This window comes from Palaemon carinicauda, chromosome 6, assembly GCF_036898095.1.
Source record: "Palaemon carinicauda isolate YSFRI2023 chromosome 6, ASM3689809v2, whole genome shotgun sequence".
Taxonomy (NCBI): domain Eukaryota; kingdom Metazoa; phylum Arthropoda; class Malacostraca; order Decapoda; family Palaemonidae; genus Palaemon; species Palaemon carinicauda.
In genome coordinates this window covers 81,931,735-81,939,234 of record NC_090730.1, presented here as the reverse complement: position 1 = coordinate 81,939,234, position 7,500 = coordinate 81,931,735, and positions in this window count along the sequence as shown.

Genomic DNA, 7,500 nt, shown 5'->3' with positions numbered 1-7,500 from the left:
ATGCTTCTTTCACCTTTATACTTAGAACAGTTCATAGTGTCATTACTATGACACTTCACTAAACATGTCACTCCATAGGGAGGGACCATGTACACCCTTCACTAAAAGTCCCTATTAGTGCACTGTTCTTCGCAGTATTCAAGCGGCAGGTTTTAGAACTCTACCTGCTGCCACCATGAAATGCTTAATCTCTTGCACTCGCTTCGCGTAGTGTTTAAAGAAAACCCTGGATGACTTCCATCCAGTATAGGAGCGAAGACTTTCAAAATTAATATTCTGAAAGAAATTTAGAGACGAAGCAATTTTTCTCGGATCATGACCTGCGGGTGTGCTGTCTGGATCCGCTCTGCTAATGAAATAGGTGATCTTTGCCCTTAATTGTTTCAAAGTCAATGTCGAACATGAGGTTTCTCCCCTAAAAAGCTATCCTCCCCTAAAGTCTGTAGTTCTACGAAGATAGACCTTTAGGCATTCTACTGGACATAGAGATGCATCTTCCTTCAGAGGGCAGATTCTCCAGAGATCCCACCTTTTGGTGGGCAGCTCATTCTTAGCGAGAAACGCTGGGTCAGGAAAGAGATTCAGTTCTCAGCAGTCTGTGAACTGAATGTGGCCTTCATCCCTCGAAAGGGCCACTATTTCGCTAACTCTGGCTCCTGAGGCTAGTGCAAATAAGAATATAACTTTTTGAGTCAGATCTTTTAGAGAGCAGTCTTCATTGTTTACGGTTGAGGCTGAATGGAAAACCTTATCCAAGGACCAAGAGATGGGCCTCGGGGTGCTGCGGGCCGAAGCTAAGCGCAGACCTTAGGGATCTTATGGCAGATTTCATTAGAGAAGTCCACCTGGAAGGCATATAGCAAAGGTCTAGTTAAGGCAGGTTTACACGTAGAGATCGTGTTGGCTGCTAAACCTTGTTCATGGAGATGAATAAAGAATGATAAACAGAAATCTGTCGAGATTTCTTTTGGTTTCTTTGCCTTGACGAAGGCAACCCATTTCTTCCAGGAAGACTCGTATTGTCTTCTGGTAGAATTCGACTTATATTCTTCTAAAAAGTTGATACTGTCTCTCGAAATCCCGAACCTTTTCTTGACTGCCAAGGCGAGAAAATTATGAGTTGAAGGTTTCGGGTTTTCTTTGATGAAGCGGAGACAGTCAACTTCTGCACTTGTTGAGTCAGAACTGGATCCAGCAACGGGATCAGCTTCAGTCGTAGTTCCGTTATCAAGGGGAACCAGATGCTGTTGGGCCACTTGTGAGCCACTATCGCTGCTGTTCCCTGAAAGGATCTCAGTTTGTTGAGGACCTTCAGCAGGAGGTTAGTTGGAGGGAACAGGTAAATCCTGGACCATCTGTTCAAATCTATGGACATCGCGTCTACTGCTTCCGCTAAAGGATCCTCATACAGCGCTACATACCGGGGTAGCTTCTTGTTGTCGCTCATTGTGAAGAGGTCTATCTGCAGTCCTGGGACTTTGCATAAGATGAAGGAGAATGATCTTGAGTCTAGGGACCATTCCGACTCTATCGGGGTGATCATGGATAGAGCATCCGCCGTCACATTGTGGAACCCTTGAAGGTGAACTGCTGATAAGTGCCATCTCTTCTTTTACGCCAGGCGGAAGATGGCCAACATCACTTGGTTGATTTGGGGCGATCTCGAACCTTGTCAGTTTAGACATCTCATTATCACTTCGCTGTCCAGGACCAGTCAAATGTGGATCGAGCTGTTAAAGCTTCAGTTTCTTCAGCGATAGAAAAACTGGCATGGCTTCCAGAATGTTGATGTGGAAGGTCTTGAAGAGGTAGGACCAGGTTCCTTGGACTTTCCGTTGATGAGAATGGCCTCCACATCCTTCCTTTGAGGCCTCCGTGTGAACGGTGACCAAGGGTGGAGGTGGTTGCAAGGGTACCTTCTTTAGGTACTTGGCCTCCGACCATGGCTTGAGAAGTGATCGCAGACGAGTTGGTATCGGTCTTGTTAGATCTCTTCGAGCATTTGATGCGTATCCTCTCCAGACTCCTGATGCATCTTTTCTTTGTGCTCTCAGCATTAGGTCTATCACTGAGGCAAATTGGAGAGAACCCAGAACCCTCTCTTGTTGCCGTCTTGATATCCTGTCGGATCGTAAAAGGCTCTTGGCAGATCCCGCTATCTCTCTCCTCTTCTTTGATGGAATGGAGAGGCGGTGTGATTGTAAGTTCCAATGAATGCCCAGCCATTGGAACTTTTGAGCTGGAGATAGTTGAGACTTTTCCAAGTTGATCTTAAATCCTAGATGTTCCAGGAATTGGATCACTTCCTTGGAGGCTTGCATGCATTCTGCTTCGGATGCTGCCCACACCAGCCAGTCGTCCAGGTAAGCAATCACCTGAACCCCCTTTAGGCGTAGTTGACAAATGACTGCATTTGCAAGCCTTGTGAATACTTTTGGGGCTATGTTGAGTCCGAAGGGCATGGCTCTGAAGACGTATTGTCACTTTTGCAGCTTGAATTCTAGGAAGGAGAAAACTTGTCGATTGATTGGGACATGCCAATATGCGTCCGCCATGTCTATGGAGACTGTGTATGGCTGATTGGGCAGTAGGGTCCTTGTGTTGAAGAGTCAACATTCTGAACTTGTGGTTCACTATGAAGTTGTGTTGTTGAGTGGTGACAAGTCCAGAATGACTCTGAGTTTTTCCGAGTATTTCTTCGAAAAACAAAACAGCCTTCCTTGGAACTTGACGGACTTTGCCCTCTTTATGACTCTTGTCTAAGAGTTCTTGGACATATTCTTCCAGAATGGGGGTTGAGTGTTGGAAGAACTGAGGAAAAGTTGGTGGAGTTGTGTTCCAACTCCAAGCCAGTCCGTTTTTTATCAGGCTGTGGGCCCAGGGATCGAAGGTCCTACGATCCCGGAAAGAGGAAAGTCTCCCTCCTACCGGAAGCATCTCACTTAGAGTGCTGGTTGGAGGACTTGCCTCCTTGGCCACGTCCACCCTTATTGCCCCTGCCTCTTGAGGGGCATCTAGAGGAACCTCGAAAGGAACCTTGAGACTTCGGCCGAAAGGTCGTGTATTGCCTTTCAAAGGCTGGGGTAAAAACTGACGACTGTGTCGCTAGTTGCTGGGGTACTTATTGGTACGTGGTGGGTAGTTGTGCCACCGTCTGGGACACCGTGGCCACGGGAAGTTATTGTTGTTGTCTAGGTGGGCGAGAGGGTGCTCTTGGTTTCTTAGTCTTCCTTTTGGGTTGGGAACCCTCATCTGGTGAAGACTTTCTCTTTGCCGACAAACCCCACTTTTGGAGAAGATTCCTATTCTCCGTGGCAGCTTTGTCGACAACCTATTTGACCACTTCACTTGGGAAGAGGTCTTTTCCCCAGATATTGGAAGATATCAACTTCCTTAGTTCATGCCTCACCGCAGCCGAGGCGAACGCAACTCTCTGCAAGCTCATCTGGCTTTAATAAGGTTGTACAGGTCTTTGGTGACTGTTGCCAAGTGAGCCTTGGCAAAGACCATGTACATGTCCGGGGCTGGAGAGACACTTGCCATTGTCTCCAGTCCAGTTTGAAGAGACATCGAGGCGGCAAGTCTTTCCTTCGATTACTGCTCCCTGCGCAGGTGGAAGTCTGACAACTTGGGGAGGTCTTCTCCGAACTGATGTCTGGCAATATCAGCCTACAACTTCCCGACTGAGAAGGTACTAAAGACGTCCTTCCAGTCAGCATCATTTGATGGTAGGGCGAGGGAAAACGGCCTACACTCTTTGAGTGTGGGGCAAGGTTTTCCCGCCTCGACTGCCTTTAAGGCCGCCTTAAACCCTTTTTCCATAAAGGGGAAGGCACGGGTGGAAGAAGCAATGAAGGATGGGTGCTTCTTGCTTAGAGCTGGCACTTTAGAACTAGTGAAGGCCCTCTCCTTCAGCGTGCTTGTAAACAAGGCTTGGGCTTTGGGGAGGTCAAGTATTATGACCTCTTTTGGCTCTGTCTCCTCTTTCGAGGGAGGTTCCGTCCTCAGACGAACATAGCAGTTAGGGTACGCCCCTTTACTGGCCAGAATTCAACGTCTTCCACTGGGACCGGGACCCAGCTTGTCGGAGAGAAATATCTTTCCTCCTGACATAGACATGTGCTCAGCATGCCTCCATGAGTTGACATCGGAGAAAACAGGAGCTAAACGAGAAGCTACGAGTTGGTGCATCTCTGACCTAAGCGCAGCTTCTTTCTCCGTTGACTGCTTCTTCATATCCTGAAACATAGCCAGGAGAGAGGTTAGTGTCTGGCTTATATTATCCAATTGAGGGTCAGAGGAGGTTGAAGGGACGGGCTCTGCCACCAGAGCTGATGAAACCGAAACTATTTCGGTTCCTTCATCGTCGGACTCAGGAGGCAACACAGACTCCTGCTCCTGGTCCTCGGCTAGAAGACTGCATTCCGTGTCTTCTGAAACAACAAACATGCTGTTTCTAGCTGGATGTCCTTCATGGCATCCAAAACATCAGATTCTACCGGAATATGGACGAGTGGGAACTCTGACTGAGGTTGTGGGATGATTGCATCCGAAGATGCCCTAGGAAAAAGGACAAGCCCTCATCCTTTCGTTAGGAAGGTATGGGCCAATGGTATTCTTCTGAAAAACCTCTGAGCCATTTACACAGCTTCTCTCTTGCTGCATCCCTTGACTCAGTCGACTTTTGATCATCAAAAGCCTCAGTAATCAGATCTGAACAAATGTCACATACCTGGGGGTCCCAATACTTGAGAGAACCCTCCGTCGCTGTGCAGCGCGCGTGCGTTCTCCTCATTCCGTAGCCGCAGAAGTTCTTGCTGCGGACGCTACAGAAGTGATTTCCACACTTAGGATGGTCCTCCTGTAAAGAAAGGAAAGGCAGATGAGTATTCGGTGAATTGTCTCACAAAATTCATTATACAATGTTATGTATATTTTAGCTTAGGATAGGTAAGCTAGAACGGAAGAAGGAAAGACACGGGTGTTTCCTGTTCAGCCAATTGCTATGACCTCCCTCAAAATAGAATTTCGGGGTATTTCTAAGATAGAAATAATATTAAAAGACCTTATCCTCAGGATATATAGAGGTGTAACATAACACCGTCTTCTAAAAATCAATATTGAGGATTGAATGTAGTGATCACTGAAAGTTAAAGAAAGAACTCACTTTCTTTATATTAAGTGGTCTCACAATAGGCTACCCATGAAACACAGTGTAGGTTAGAAACTGTACGCGCTACCGTACAAACTATACAATGGTTTTTCTTATTGCAGTATGATCAATACTGTAATTTTACTGACCAGTATACAGCCATATACTTAGGACATGCCGGCATGTTAGTTCCTGGTTTAAGATAGAGGGTGTATTGACTTTTGGTGGTAGTGGGCGGCAGACCGCCGGCTGTTCCAGGTCGCCGGCTGCAAGGAGGCCACCGACATCCGGCGGTCTCCGTCGGCCGGCGGCGAGAGATATGTCGCCAGACAATCGTTCGACCGGCTGCCGGCAGTCATCATAGCTGCCCGGCTGCCGCCCCGATGGGTCGCCAGCTGCCAGTGGGTCGCCGGTCGTCGGCAACCCATAACATCCGGCGGCAGTACAATCTTAAACAGGCTGCCAGCGGCCTCATGGCTGCCGGCAGTTGGGATCCAGGATACTAGTGTTAAGAGAGAGATAATGCATGGATGGGGGGGCGGCATGTAAAGGTTCAGCCTTACAGCCTTCCATCCAGAATGAGGGGTTCATATGGAAGGGGGAATGACACATTCAGGCTTCCATCCAACCACAACCACAACCGAACTCTGGCCGCGGGGGGCAAGGTTATGGAAGGCAGACCAAGACAGGACACTAGGGTCGATTGTAGGATGATGGCCAAAGATATGTGAGGGCTAGGCCATCACAAAAGGACAGAGGGGGCCGAGGGGAGAGGGTCCTGTAGGGTGATGGAGGAGTCGGCAGGTTCTACCTCACCTAACAAGACTCCGTTCCGATACTAGAACTACCTCAAGGGGCCAGGGAATTCGATTTCCTAGCCTAGGGTAGCCCAATGCAGAATGAGATGGCAGCACCCTCGCAGCTATCTCAAACGGTAGGAAAAGAGTCTAGTATTGGAGTCCCCCAATAGAAGAATTCTATTCTTCAGCTTAGGTTCTGCCGGCACAGGACTATCTGCTAGGCCATAGGGAGAAGGCATCATATCAAATAATGCCTTCAGGTGAAGCCTAGGGAGGTCTAGCTTCCTGCGTCGGTGGCCTAACCTGACTTAGGAAATCAATTCACCAAGCCAGTTGGCAACCGACCACAGACGGATTACTCTGATGTCCTGACCCAAACCCAAAACCAGGATCTGCGGTCAAGGGAAGGGGCAGAAACACCCTAGCCTATATTTACCCGAATAAAATTCAAGGTAAAGCCGACTAGGGTTCAGCCTAGGTTAACTTAGAGGGAGAAGAGATTGCTCTTAAATCTCCTATGAAGATTAGTATCACTTAAAAAGGCTAGGAGGTGTCAGTCTCCACTTAATAAGACGATACAAGAGCAATCGAGGACATGTATGAAAGTATACTAAAGCCCCTAGGCTAGTAGCTAGGAGCGGTGAGAATCGATTACCTAAATCACCGAAACTCTCTCGTATACTATCTTGGAAGAGGAAAATTTATGCAATAATATCTTATATGTATAAAATATTGCCTAAAGCTTCAATAAATTATCACACTAGGAAAACTATATCATGAATGAGACCAAAGGCTAGGAAGCCTAGCATAAGTGAGAATCGGTAACTAAATCGCCGAAACCACAATACCATCGGCATAATATAAAATTGACTAGCTAAAAAGGCTAAATAGCTATATTTATTAAAGTGAGATATACCAGGAAGGTCGTTCTTGCTGACTAAATGAGACATGCTTATCTAACAACAGGGTCCATGACGCCTCCGGTTAGGCAACAGCTCTTGTTACGTTAATTACGTCTTGAATTGAGGAAAAAACTGGCAAGAGCTTACATTTATAAAAATTAAAGATAATACTCAACTTTCCAGAGGCAGATGAAGCTGGAGAAAGCATCATAGCAAATAAAGCAATACAAAATAGCGAGTAAGCACTGGGAAAACACCGAGTTGGTATCGCTATGAGAGAAAGAATGACAAGATGGCTCCGGGACGTGACGTCATACTGGCGCTCAACAGGAGTAGGAGTAGAAGCGATACCTCAATAACAGCTCTCCTACAATTCTTGCCACTTTCCCCTCTCGAAGCGTAAACGCTATTCGGGGTGTAGATAGCTATGTGGCGGGTCAAGAATACGTCCTTTGATATTGTGCGATATCCCTAAAGGCAAAAGCCAGGGATATTCGCGCCAGGAGTTAGAATTCTGGATACCATAGGTAAAATTCTCTGGGATATATCAGAATAGTTAAATATACCTTAGGAAGCTACTATGAAGGAACTTCCATCACGATGACATGGCCTGAGCCCAATATATATATATATATATATATATATA